The sequence below is a fragment of the Protomyctophum parallelum genome (genome assembly GCF_964188405.1).
Source record: "Protomyctophum parallelum genome assembly, chromosome: 20".
Lineage (NCBI taxonomy): Eukaryota > Metazoa > Chordata > Actinopteri > Myctophiformes > Myctophidae > Protomyctophum > Protomyctophum parallelum.
The window spans coordinates 43,009,070-43,023,656 of record NC_139718.1 but is presented as its reverse complement, the minus strand read 5'-3'; the positions used below and the strand labels follow the sequence as shown (position 1 = coordinate 43,023,656).

The following is a 14,587-nucleotide window of genomic DNA, read 5'->3' as shown; positions in this document are numbered from 1 at the left end:
TTAATATATTGGTTGACGTGTTCTTCGCGTTAATACACAAAACTGCACGTATACGGACGCACGCACACGCGCGCACCCGACCCTTCATCATTTAGATTAGAAAGTCAACGTTTGTACCGTGAACGCGCAGCGACGTCACATCATCATCATCAGGAAGGGCGACAACTCAGACAGGTGAGCCGTTACTATACCACGGTTAAACTTGAAAACACAGATTAGGTACATTACTGCTACATAATTCTAAACTGGTTAGTTCCCAGTTACGTTTCATAACGTTGTGCTGCTGATATATCAGGACACACTTAGCTAGCTTTAATGCAGAATCCCGGTGGAGGTTGACTTTAAAGTTTGTCGGTCAATTTAACGTGTCATCATATCTGCATATTCTGTTTGGAAGAGCTGTTTGCTGTCTGCTGTGTTTACGTTTTGGACGTGTCTAGCTTTCCTCCAGCTGAACAAACGGGCGTTGATCTTTGGTAATTATGGAGTGATCTCTATCATCTCTTTATAAGCTTAATTTGAGCTTGTTCTTTGTGTGGCCATTATTCCACGATTAGGTCATATAATATTTAATGGGCTGCTGTCCTCCAATGTTGGCTGAGAGTTGAAAATCAATCTCAAAAGTTGTGCTAAATTGCGGCTATGCTATATATAGTTATACACTTTTATCAGTTCGCGAAAACATGCCTAAAAGTTAGTGCTGAAGTTGTCTCAGATGTTTAAAAATAAATCTGTTTAATTGTTATATAGCCTATAAGTAGGGGAAACTAGGCGAATGTGTTCCTACATGGTCATGGAGTTAATGGACCATATGCTCTTGTAGTGGATCTGGCCCAGGATCATAGCCTAAGATTTAGACTCTGAGTCTTGGACTCGGAATCGATAAAATACATCTACACTTTCTACAGGGAGTTTAAATCCTATAAGCTAGCAGTCTCCTATTGCAAATAATGGAGAGCAGAGCAAGAGCATACAGTACCTAAACCAGAGAAGCATAGGCGGCGGGTGCGTTTTACCTTTGGGTAGGCTATAGAATTGCGTTGGGGGGGATTCTCGCGGCCGAGCGGAGCGAGGCCGCCGCCGCAGATTTATTTATTTATTTATTTCCCAGATGGTCTAAAAATGAGTTATTTAGCATACTTTTACCAATGAATTAGCCTATACACAGACAACGACTTTTGGAAGTCTTTTTCTCAAGTCTCGAGTCAGTCAGTCAGTGACAGTGTAGATTACCCGGCGGTGTTGGCGTGTTGCTGCCCCTCCGGGAGTCGCGGCTCATGGCTCTCCACAGACGGCACAGAGACAGCAGTCACTCCACTGAACGTGCCAGTGTTGCTGCAGTGGTGTGAACTGTGAACCGTGCGGGCACTGGCGCTGCTGAGTTCTGACACCTTCTATAATGCTGCGCACATATATTATATATATAAAAAAAATACCCAGCATAATTTTTGGGAAGGCTAAGCCTTCCCTAGCCTTATGCACCCGCCGCCTATGCAGAGAAGTTGGATTCTCATGTCATGTCTGCTGACAGTTTGGTCTCTAGAAAGTAGAGGTAAAGATTAAGAATGGTAGCCTACGTATGTACATGCCACCAAAAGCCACAAAGGTTTGGCATTGGTTGACAACACTACAGGAAGACCTGGCGAGAGCTTTAGAGACTGAAGCTTTAGAGATGCTTCCTGCACTGCCTCAGCACCTCAATTGTGTCATTATTCTGTGTGCCTCATATTCCTCCAAATAATATGTGAGAATTGTGACAAATGTGCCTAAAGCACACTGATGAGTGATGATTATTGTTTTCACTTGATCCATATCTCACTATGGTGGTTATAGTACGCCCTGGCACTTATGTATATTTCATACACAAACCAAAGACAATGTATTGGTAGCATGGGTTCATTTATTGGCTGGTTTGGCATGTTCATGCCATGGCTGTATCCAACCTCTAACTTACTTGGTTGCAATTCCCTCCATTGCCCCATTTGAAACCGAAAAGTCAGATTTTTATTATGACACCAAAAAGCTGCTTCTCATCATGATGTTCCCTTGGCTGCCCCGTCAAGAAGGGGCTAACTTGGGACAGGCTCACCGCAATCCATCCTGAGCTTCTCCATGGGCCCGGAGGCCCTGAAAGAAGACTTCCTCCATCCTCTTTCCCAACATAACCAAGAGCCCAACGAATGGACTAGTAATAGTGGGGGAGAGATGCTTTTCATGGTTTTACAATTGTAGATTTCCACATGCTAACGCAGTGTCCGAGTGCTCGGATTTCACAGTGGTTGTCAATGTCACCCTCCCTCATGTTTTTCGTTCTTTGCTCCATGCATTTTGTTTTCTACTGTAGGTAAAGCCAGCCATGAGAGTTCGTCCACCAAAGGCCGACGTCCTGTCGCCGACCTCTACCTTTGATCCCTACTACTACTACAAGTCTAATAAGGAAAATGTGAGCCGACGAACACCTAGGGATACGTTAACTCGGTCTGAGGTGAACGTGAACGTGACCACGCCATTGGGGCTTCACTCTCATAACGGTAGGATCAATTTGAACACCGCCGCCAACACAAAAGTGAATGCCGGTGCCTTTATGCGTCCAAGAGTGTCGAATTATGTGGCCATATCACCACCACACCAACCCAAGCGGAACAAGACGGAACAGCCAGGACACAAAGTTACGAGTTTGGCGCATCCAAAACCCACCAAGAGAGAACATGCTCACAAATCTACGTTGAGGTACATCTGTGTTTTCTTTTATGATGATTCCCAGGTTTGACTAACTCCTAGCAGACACTGATGCAGTGATGCATACGGTTATAATTAAATAGTGGTCAGTCTTCTAAATGGCTTTGATTTTGATCTCTATTTAATTATAACCATATGCATCACTGCATCAGTGTCTGTATAGTGCATAGTGACCACAAAACTATGCGCAGACATTTAGGTTGTTTTGAGAGCACATGTCCACAGCATGCTGTAGAGATATCTCTACAATGTAGCATGTCGGAAAAATAATGCATCATGAAGATCTCCAAATTGAATCATATGCTCATTAAACAATTCCTCTGTTTTGTTTGTTAATTTAGCTGTGGGCCGGTGGCCAGTTTGAACAACGCCGGGACAAAAGAGAATACTGGTGTCTTACGTCCAAGAGTGTTGAATCATGTGGCCGTACCGCCACACCAACACACACGTCTGATCAACGGAGAGCAGCTAGGCCACAAAGTTCAGAGTTTGGCGTACTGCCCACCACTCGCCAAGAGAGAACATGCTGTGAAATCTATATCGAGGTAATGTACATCTGTGTACATTACCAAGTATTTATAACCGTATACATCACAGCGTAGTAGTAGTAGTAGTAGTAACCTACAGAACTGTGTGCAAAGTAAATGTTTAGGTGGTTTCGAGAGCCCATCCACAGCATGCTACAGATTCTCTACAATGAACGTAGCATGTCTGTTGGAATAACTGCATCATGACGGTCCTGGTGAACAAAAAAAAGCTCATTAAACAATTGTTTCTTTTTTTTTACTTTAGCGGTGGGCCGCTGGCCAGTTTGAACAACGCTTGCACAAAAGTGAATGCAGGTGCCTTGCATAACGTGTCCAATCTGGCCATAACGACACAGCAACACAAGCGGATCAACTCGGAGCATCCGGAACACGACTATGCGAGGTCGGCGCACACAGAAACCGACAAATCTACATCAAGGTAATGTACTTCTGTGTTTCTTTTCCTGATGATTCCCAGGTTGTAGTTATATAACTTGTAAGTTGTATCAATCTAAATGGTTATTTAGACCCCGAGTTAAAAACATTCACTTTGAAAGAATATATATTCAAAGATTTGCGCCACATTTTTACGAATTTTCAAAAATGGCAGATCTACAAGCTCGTAGCGTGCCACTCTGTGGAGCGCTATGAGCTTGTAGATCTGCTGTTTTTCATTAGCTAAATTATAACGTAATGTTTAAAACACCAAAAGGGGTTCCCGTCCAAAATGGGTTAAGGCCTATAAGGTGACCACGTAACGGCGGTTAGTAAAAACAGTGAGATGTGTTTGGTTGAGCGGTGAGTCGCTTGCCACCACTGCGTGATGTCCACAGCACCTCAAAGGCCCTTACAAAACAAGGCTCCAGACTTCCCAAAACAACTTGGTCAGGCCACTACTTGGCCTCACTGCCCGAACGCACCTCACCCCTGCCCATTTTAGGGTTGATGACAGAGTACAGCATCTTGCAATGGGGTCATCTTGCACCTGTCTAGATACTTCCTTATTGTCAACAAAGTTCACACCCACAACGCCAGAGAGAGTTCAACAAAAATGTGCAACCCAGATTCGGCATAAACAAGGGACTAAATTAATTTCACTCCTATGCCACAATGCCAAAATGTGGAACGCTCTCAAAGGGCACCAACGGACTGTTGCAATTCGAAACTGGCCCCTGAAAAACGACTGAATACGTTTCTTTTCCCTTTTTTACCTCCTTACATGACGCACATGCATATTTGTATCTAAATGTTCTGATGAATTGAAAATGGTGTAATGCTTTATCAGTGTGTTGTCCACAGTAAGTCTTTGTATTGAGTTGTGCTTTCATGTTGAAATGTACCCATTCTGCAAACTGTTAATAAATTCATCAATCAATCAATATCATGTTGTATAGTTGTCGGTGGTCACCTTATCACCTTACTCGAGTATGAATAGGCCTTTTAGAAGCCTTGGTAATTTTGATCACTATTCATAACCGCATGTGCATCAGCGTCTCTAGGAGTGGTGACCACAAAACTACGTGCAAACATTTAGGTTGTTTTGAGAGCACATTCACAGCATGCTACAGATGTCTCTACAATGACTGTATGCAGGCTATGTCTGTTGGAATAACTGCATCATGCCAGTCCCGGTGAACATCTCCCAATTGAAACATAAGCTCGTTTAAACAATTCCTGACTATTATTTTTTTTCTTTAGCGGCGGGCCGGTGGCCAAACGGATCAAGACAGAGCAGCCAGAACGCAAAGTTGCGAGTTCTGTACAACCAAAACCCACCAAGAGAGAAGGACATGCTGACAGATCCACATCAAGGTAGTGCACTTCCCGGAGTGTCCTCTAGAGGGAGCAGTGGGACCATGGTTCACAACATGGATCTACCTCCACAATAAACTAAAGATGAGAAACATGTAAAAACATTTGATGATACTCTTATTATTTTGCCCACATATCATATGAGCAAAAGCAATCCTATTTATTCATGCGAATACATGTTTTGACTCGCATAAATGCAGACCAGCCTCTCGTCTAAATAAAATCACACCTGTGTGAACTGAGTGGTGCAACTCCCCCACCCCCCCACCTCTCTCTCTCTCTCTCTCATTAGCAGGCAACAGTGCAGCACTGCACAACAGCGCCCCCTACTGGTACTCATTATTGGTGCTCATTTAATGTCATATAGGTGAACAACACATAGATCTGCTATTGTGGCGCAAATGAATATATATTCTTTCAGAGCGAAAGTGTCTAAACTGAGAACTTAAATGTAATTAAACCAACCTCACCAACAAGTCCACATCCCCATTTGTGAAAGCATATATTATTTGGTGAATTAAAAGAATGCCGATGATGACGCTATTTTACATACCGTCAACATACCGTCTAATTGGAAATTAGAATCACCTTTATTGTCACATCACTGTCTCAGTAACAGTGGATGAAATTCATTTTTTTTGTGCATAGTTCCCCACCGTGTCGTTATTCTAAGGAGACAAACAAAATGTATGGGTTGCATGATCATAATACATGTCTTACTCTTGCAGACCATCGGTTGAAAATGAGTCCTACCTGCTGCAGAAGAAGCTCGCCTACATTGACATGGTCAAAAGACACATGGCTGAGCATCCTGCTGATGCACAGAGTGAGTATATTATAATGCACATCTTCCCATCTTATCCAGCAAGCATAGCTATTGAAAAATAGCTATGCTATGCTGAAAGGTCGTGAAAATGTGGCGCAAATCTTTGAATATATATTCTTTCAGAGCGAACGTTTTCAAGTCAAATCTTTGCTTCTGTGGGGTCGCTGGAACAACATATCTTCAGATGGGGGGGGGGGGGGGGGGGGGGGGGGTCGGTGGCCAATTACATATATTTTTGGGCGGTCCTTGACATGAAATATTGAGCGCCATTGATACAGAAACGTGGGTATTTCAGAAAACTGTCGGCATTTAGAAGACATTTTGTAGAACCGTCCTCGGGTCTAAATGGGTTTGTTTTCGTTCTCATTCCCGGCTAGTCTCGACGGTCACACACGCAAAGACAGAGTTGCTGACCCTGATGACCCATGTGGCCGGACAGACACGTTCTGACAGCACACAATGGCAGCATCCATCTGACCTCACATGCAGGTATTTCATCCACTCATCGATTCTCTCTCTCTCTCTCTCTCTGTGTGAAAACATAATTTTGCCAATTAAAATCATTCTGACGGTATGGATTGGCAGTAGCTTTAGGTAGTAAGGGTTGCGTCGTCATTTGTTTTACTGTTCCAGACCCAATAGGTGAAAGCGGTCATTATTATTATTGATGGGGGATTTATTTAGTTTGAGTAGGATATGATACATAACTCGCAGCACTGAAAATGCCCAACTCAAAAAAGACACTATGATGGTTGTCGGAGCAGGTCCACCTGTCTTCAAACCAGGGGGGGCAGTCAGACAGATATTTTGTGAAGCCTGAAACTCCTGAAAGTTCATATAATGGCCTGTTGTGGCGCTGGACCCAAAAAAAAACCCATAGCCCCATAGAAGTCCATGTATTTGGGCCCAACTTCACCTAGACTGTATTACCTTAATAAACATGGTCATGAATACTTTCTGCTTCCAGTCACTAGTTTAAAGTCTCATTTCTAATGTCATAATATTCTTTTTGGAAAATTATGGTCCCATTTATAAAATAACCATAAAGTCGCGCATGTTCTGAGGGTCGTGGCTACCGTTACAGTCTATGATCGGGAGTCCCCACCCACTCGAGTCAAAATAAAAACCAACGGAGAAGAAGGGGGGGAAGTCCCGCCCCGTTGTCTGGGCAGCCAATGGCCAGCTGGGCCCAAACGGAGCCAGCCAATGGCCAGCTGGGCCCAAACGGATCTAGAAAGATGGCGACTTACAGTGCAGGAATAACAGGCTTCATTTTACGTCCATGTTAGACCCGGGGAACGCTTTGTCCATATTTTTTTACAGTCTATGCTTCAAACACCACCTCCACCTGCTACATGCATGCTTGCCTTCCTTGATATCAATGAGAAGAGAAATAGAAACATAGGAGTAGGAGGCTCTTTTGTTCATTTATTAGGACTGATATTTCCTCATCTTAGACCATCCATGCCTACGTGTGTGTGTGTGAGTGTGGGGGGGGAGTTGAATAAAATGTGGCAGAATGTTGGTAGTCCGTATCGTTCGGCCGTAATCGTTGTCCGAAGTTAGTGGGAGGGGGGCCTATTTTTACAAAACAATGTCACAAATCACAAACGGAAATATCCAATCCATCACAAATTTGAATCGCATGTCGTGGGTGGTTTAATCAACCCAGAGGCCAGAGCCAAAAGCAATTCCATTTTCATTCATAGGGGGCACCGCAAATGCAAATGATGTAACCGTTTGTTGCAGAAAAATGATTTTTGGGGGGGGGATAAATAAATCCCCTCCAAATTACTTACACATGATCACAGGGGTGATGTGACAATGTAATTGGCTAGCAACAATAGTGGGAGGGGCCTATATAAGCCATTACGGCAACCAGACTTTGCAATTTTTTTCCAAAATTGAGACTTCTAGTTGTATCAATCAAATGGCTTAGATTTTGATCAGCATTTATAACCACAGTATGTGCACACATTTAGGTTGATTTGAGAGCAGCTTATTCATCCACATCATGCTACAGATGTCTCTACAATGAATGTAGCATCATGTTTGGAGATCTTTACCAGAACTGTCTTGATGCATTTATTCCAACAGATTGAAAACATAAGTTCATTGAACAATTCCTCAGTTTTATTTTCACTTGGTGAGCCTGTGGCCAGCAACCCACCAATGTAAACAATTTAATTTCAATACAACTTTATGTCCCGTGAACTTGGTTAGTTCAATTTAAAATAAATGAATAAGGGTCTATTGGACTCCGGTGTGGTGAGGACCCCGGTACACGTATTCATGTGTTGTGTGGGAGTGCCCGAGGGCACAGACTAGTCTACGGTGTGCTATTCCATGAGAATATAATGCAAATCACAAACCAGGATATTCCTTATCCCATTCTGACCTGAGATCAGATTCATACGAGGTTTCCACTGGACACCCACTGGTCTGATTAACCCATTCTGACCTGAGATCGGATTCTAGAAATGTCAGTCGCTCTTCGATTTTTCAAAAATAGCAGACCTACAAGCTCGTATCGCGCCACTCGGTGGCGCGATATGAGCTTGTAGATCTGCTATTTTTCAATAGCTAAAGCATAACATGAAGCTGACACCAAAATGGGTGCCCGTTCAGAATGGGTTAAAACACCTGCTCTGTTTATTCTGGGTGATTTCCTCCCATCGCCATTAAAACACCTCCCCGCGCCTCTAGCTGACTGGATTCATACAGCATTAACAGATTCTGTACATAGGACGTCTGAGAACGTCATAAGGACCCCGAAATATTAGTACTATTGACGTGTGAGGACGTCCTAGCGACGTCCCAGCGACACGGGGCGAGATAAGAATATTCAGAATCTTTTCCTATTTCTTTTTTTTTTTTTTGGCATTTCGCTTTTCGCTTGCCGTAAGCTAATGCTCAGTGCAACTATTATCTTGTCATTGACTCCCATGTTAGCGCGGCGGAAAGAATGACTCGTATCTCCTAATCCAGGGCGCTCTCCGCTGTGATGAATGGATCGATATGCTGGCGCTTCATTTCTGCTCATCCGTCTCTCCCGCAAAATATGAACGTTTTTTGGAGCGTAAAACAATATATTAAGATGATCGGGGATGTGAGGTCCCTTTGTAAAGTCAACTTTTTTAGGCAAGTGTTTCCTGTTTCATGGCTTTCAAAGTAAAAGCGATCAGACAACTCTGGCACTCTATAGCCTTTATTTTGAAGGCACTTCCTGTACTGAATGTGTTAAAACACCTCCCCGCGCCTCTAGCTGACTGGATTCATACAGCATTAATGGTGGGCAGGAAGATCGTCGTTAAGAGAATGGAAGTCTCAGGATTTACCTCCAGCACATGTCCGGTTCACTCACGCTTGGTATTGAGGGGCTTTGGAGAAGTTATCCAGTTAGATAAATATGATTTGTAGTGGCACGTGTTCCTCCGTCATGTTTGCAGGCCCTTGGATGTGATCCATGGTCGAGCAATGTCCTTTTGATTGTTCGTTGGCTTGATATACATACGATACGGTTGATGATGCTGGTCGTGTGAACTAATTTATTTTGTTTTATTTCAATTAACTTTTTAGTTTATCTTGTCTATGTTATGTTTCTGTGCACATACATAATGGCCATGCATACTTGTATTCTGTTGTTGTTGCGTGTGTTCGTTCTTTCCGTTTATTTGTAAAAAAAAACCCAAATGAAGTGCTGATCATAAAGAAATCACACCCGTGTGAAGTGAGGGGCGCTCTTATGATTAGGTGATGTATTTGATGTAAAACAAACGGTGTCAAAACAAACATTAAATTATCTGTATTGTTAATGGGATTTAATGTTTGTGTTGGTGACAAAACGGACATTGATTTCTCTTCATTGTCAATGGCGTTTTTGAAGGGCGCTAGACCCTCCAATACACAGGTTTAATGTTTGTCTGTAGTTCAAAGTTTGTTTAGTAAACGCATTGACAATAAAGGGAACATTTATGTCATGTGTCGTTTACGTCATATTGTCTCTTTATTGTTAATGGCGTTTAATGTTTGTTTTACATCACCTAATCAACATATTAGCGCCCCCCACTTCACACAGGTGTGATTTTTTTTATAACTATAACTAAAAACAAACTGGAATTCCTTTTGGTGTTAAGCATTATGTTATATTTAAGCTCTTGAAAAATAGCAGATCTACAATCTGGTGCAAATCTTTGAATATAATATTCTTTCAGAGCGAAAGTTTTTAACTCAAATCTTTGCTTCTGTGGGGGTCCCTGGAACAATATATTTTCAGATGGGTGTCCGTGGCCAAATACAGATAATTCTGGGGGTTCTTGACATGAAAGATTGAGCACCACTGATATAGAAAACTATCATGATTTAGAAGACATTTTTTTTAAATTTCGACATCAGGCCTAAATGGGTTAAACCTCAAAAATATAACTTTATTAATTTGTGAAGGCAAGTTGCCGTAGATTGTGCCCTGCCATCTCCTTTTATCCTCTTATTAGGCCCTACAGAATATACCTCCTTTCCTTGTATGATGAACAGTGAAAATGGCAGATCTAATTGGCTCACAACTAGGGATGCACCGAAAGGGAAATTCTTGGCCGAAAACCGAATACCGAATAGCCGAATACAGCTTTGTTGTAAAGCTACCTGATTATGGCAAAAGACATGATTATGGATTTTCATAATCGATTCATCGGGCGATTATTTAAACGATTAATCGGATTATGGCACCTTTTTTGCAATTACCTTAAAAAAAATGCTTCAAGTTATTGTAGGCATGTTGTAACTAACAATAAAGACAATAAAAATGAATACTCCTTCAAAATTAATATTTTACCCCCTTTTTAATACAATTTGATTTCATTGCCATTCCTTGTACTTGTAATGCTACTGTAATCTGTAATGTTGACTGTGTATAGCTGACTGTCTTTCTTCCCATTTCTATCTCTGGGACCCCAATTTATTTTTATTTCTATTGTAAAAATCAATGTAAATTTTGAGAGTGTATTTGGTTCCATTTTTGCACTCTGTTACAGACCCCCACTTGGTTTACTTCCTAACTATCTATAATTTAGCTGGAACTCCCACTATGAGAACCACTGTCCTACACAGTGTGTGGGCACGCACACGCACGCACGCACACGCGCACACACACACACACACACACACACACACACACACACACACACACAATAGCATGCTAGCTGATAGGGGAAAACGTTCTTATTTAGCAGCCATATTAGCATGTTCTCTAGGCTCTAGTATCACATATTGCCAAAGTTAAACAGCACTGAACAACTGATCATTGTTAAGCAAAACGTTCACGGACGTTCTGCTTTTGCCCTGCCTGTGCCCACTTCAATGCGCTGCTGAGATTACACACAGGTGAAACAAATTTGAGGAGCTAACGAGCAAGCTACTGCTAGTGTTCGTCGTAGCCTGCCTGCAAACTCACAGATTCAGACATTGGGGAGCATTTTTTGTCATACGACAAAAGAATAGACAGTGGCGGTGCTCACAAATACCATGTTTTGGGACCTGTTGATGAGCTCGCAGATTTCACGGAGCGCATCGCAGCCACAGCACAGAGCAACTTGACGCTGTGTGTGTGTGTGTGTGTGTGTGTGTGTGTGGGGGAGACTGAAGTTGGGAGAGAGGGAGAGGTAGATGCGGAGCGCTCTGGTTACGTTCAAGACAATCGCGTGTTGTGTTTATACCGACCCGGTGTTTTGACTATTCGGTGATATATTTTCGGCCTATTTGAGCCGAAACCGAATAGGCCGAAAATACATTTTTAGCCATTTTCGGCCGAATATTTTCGGTGGCCGAATTTTCGGTGCATCCCTACTCACAACACATCCCAATGATGCTTGTAGATCTGCTATTTGTAGCAGGTTGTATTACTATTTTCATTTCCATGGAGCCTTCCTGGGGGTTGATAACAGTTACTTTACTATAATAGTTTTACTGTTTAATATACACAGCAAGAGTGCTCATGCGGCCTATAGTTGCTTCTTTAAGGCTTGTTTTCATAGACCTCGTTGCTTGTTTCCCCCGCAACAGTGGCTCTGAGCTGACTGCAGTGAAAGCAACTGTGTCTGAAAAGCAACGTGGCTTGTCTGCGTTCTCTAGTGTAACTCCGGATGGATGGATGTTCACAAGCTGCAAAGTGGTGCTAGCAAGTATTGTAGCCATCTTCCGACCGGGTGCAGTTAACTTTTACGTCGTTGGGTGTCTACATGCCAAATGATCTCGCGCCCTATGGTGGCTCTCGGGGTCAATAAGGTGCGGTCTGGCACTATCGACTGCTGCTATCTTGAGCACAAATCAAAAGACATCTGGAGTCAACACATTCATGTTCAACATGGTTAAAAAAAACACATGTAATTTTAGATTTTAGCTATATAATATAGTCTGTACGGTGAAAACTTCATGTCCAAAAATTGCTTTTACTTTTGTGAGGTTGTATGTATGTATGATGAACGTAGGGTCTTAATTTACAAAAGTGTGTGTGTGAGATATATATATAAGGTTTTCTGCCTGACAGTTCAGAAAACTCTTAATGCATGGGTTATGGCAGTGGTTTTCAACCCTTTTCATGTCAAGGTCCAATATTTGTTTGATATTTCAGCCACAGACCACTACTTGATGAGATTTAAGTCTCTCAGACCCAGAATGTATTTTGTTGTCAAACACGTTGATCAAAATGACAATTCTTCTACATTCCACAATTGTGTATATTAAGTGATGCAGCTGTTTAACAATAATTTAACTCTTCAGAGTAAAATATCTATGAGGGTCCATTTGGTTACAATTTAAGCAATATTACATGAGAGGGCGTGGCCCCTCTAGTGTAATATTGCAATTATTCAACAATTACCCTTAAAACTAAGATAATCGCAAAAAATCGTACTTTTATTTTTTAAATGACAGATGTAACCACTATGACCACAAATGTACCAAGAAACTAGCTAGCTTAGCCACAGAGTCTCCTGCGTTTTGGGAGAACAGAGCAGCTGAATTATTTGTTTTGATTAGGCGTTGCATCATGCTGGTTTGAAGCACGGCTTAGAAAGCCGTTTCAACCAATCGGATTGCTTCCTCGAAACAATCCTGTTGTATAATTCTCAATCATATCCTGGAACCCCCCCTCAAGGACCACTGATGGTCCCCGGACCACTGATTAGGGACTTCGGTACTGAAATATGTTTTGGGAAATTGTCGGAATCCGTCAGTAATGTCAAACTATCCAGTGATGCGTAGTAAAATGGACCAAATGCCAGGCCGGCATTATTATGGTCCGTTATGATTCAATGGTCGTCATGCCAAACTGTGAAAATCACACCAAGATCCCCCCCCCCCCCCCATCTGGTAACCTTGGTTCAATTTTGCGGCCCTGGCTCATGGACTAGATGCTACTCTAGTTCCAACATGTGCTCCTTTTCAGACAGTACCGGAGGAGATTTGAACAGAGGACCCCACCCCTGCCTCTTGGTGCGTGGAAGGAGCAGAACTCCAAGATCGGGCGACGCTTCTACAGAGTCCCACATGGTTTCCAAAGGACTCCAGTTCATCTGTACAGATGAACTGGATGCATTGTTTGCATTGATTTTTGTTTTTATTTGTTTTAATATACTCGTGGATTAAATGCATGTGTGTGCATTTTGCACTATTTTTTCGTTTGAGTTATGTGTGGCTTAAAAGCATGTTTGCACTTTTTGTGTGTACTTTGTGTATTTTAATGTACGTGTCGCTTTAATGCTGTGTATTTTGTTCTTGTTTGTTTGATGTGTGGCTTTAATGCATGTTTTTTTTTTCTTCTATGTTTAGATAATTCAAATAGTTAATGTTTCAAGCACTGATCAAACATCGGAAAGTTGTATTGTTCTCGAAGTTGTTCTCGACCAATTTTGGCCGTGGGTCTGTTCTAGACCTGGCCTTGGTCTCTATTGAGGTATGCAGCAACACTGTTATAATTACATTAAAAATGTTAAGACTTTGTTGAGTGCAAACGGAACGTACACATCCGTCATTGCAGCTCTAGTTTCCGCTGGTTCTTTTCAGTGGTGCAGCTTTAGCTGCGGCGCGTGAAACTTCACAGCAACTCAGGGGGGGTTCGGGGTATGTGTACCGCCACCAGCCATAGGTGTTTCGTTGAGACCCCACATGTGTCCATAGAGTTGGAGATTGTGTGTTTGCCCTGAGAGTTATTTAATCTATAAAATGTTTTATTCACAAAGCTGACTCTGTCATAATTTACAGTATGTATGTTTCACATTCTCCTTCTTCCTGTGGGGTTTTTCTTTATATACCGACGGTGCAGTAACGCCTTCCCAGCCAACGGCACAAAGCTGTTCACAAAAATGAAATCAAATCGGGAGAATAAACGCTTAAGTTATAGCAACAATGTAACGTAATGAAAGTGAATGCATGTCCCGGTCTTATTGTACACATCAGCGGAAAACGGTGGTGAGAAATGAAGAGGGAAAAAAAAGAAAGCGGCTGCACTCAGAAGGTCTTATCAGTATGGCCTCCTCGTCCACTGAATAATGCAGGCTGTTAAAAGTATAAGCAGTTACAGTTACCGGGGCAACCATGTCTGTTGGCCAGCCCACCTGCACAAGGGCCTTGTTGTGATGTTGCAGCATGTGTACTGCACATGTATGTGCTTTCCTTTTAACCCATTCTG

General features: G+C 42.4%; 2 long non-coding RNA genes across 2 annotated transcripts; both read left to right on the top strand.

Moving 5' to 3' along the window:
• Positions 1-205: 205 nt before the first annotated feature.
• On the top strand, positions 206-3,682 carry LOC310878412. The gene is made up of 4 exons (XR_014570900.1): positions 206-476; positions 2,345-2,730; positions 3,081-3,284; positions 3,532-3,682. It is a non-coding gene; the product is annotated as an uncharacterized lncRNA (long non-coding RNA).
• Positions 3,683-4,962: 1,280 nt separating this feature from the next.
• LOC310877850 lies at positions 4,963-14,131 on the top strand. The gene is made up of 4 exons (XR_014570833.1): positions 4,963-5,078; positions 5,807-5,904; positions 6,282-6,393; positions 13,346-14,131. It is a non-coding gene; the product is annotated as an uncharacterized lncRNA (long non-coding RNA).
• Positions 14,132-14,587: the final 456 nt, after the last annotated feature.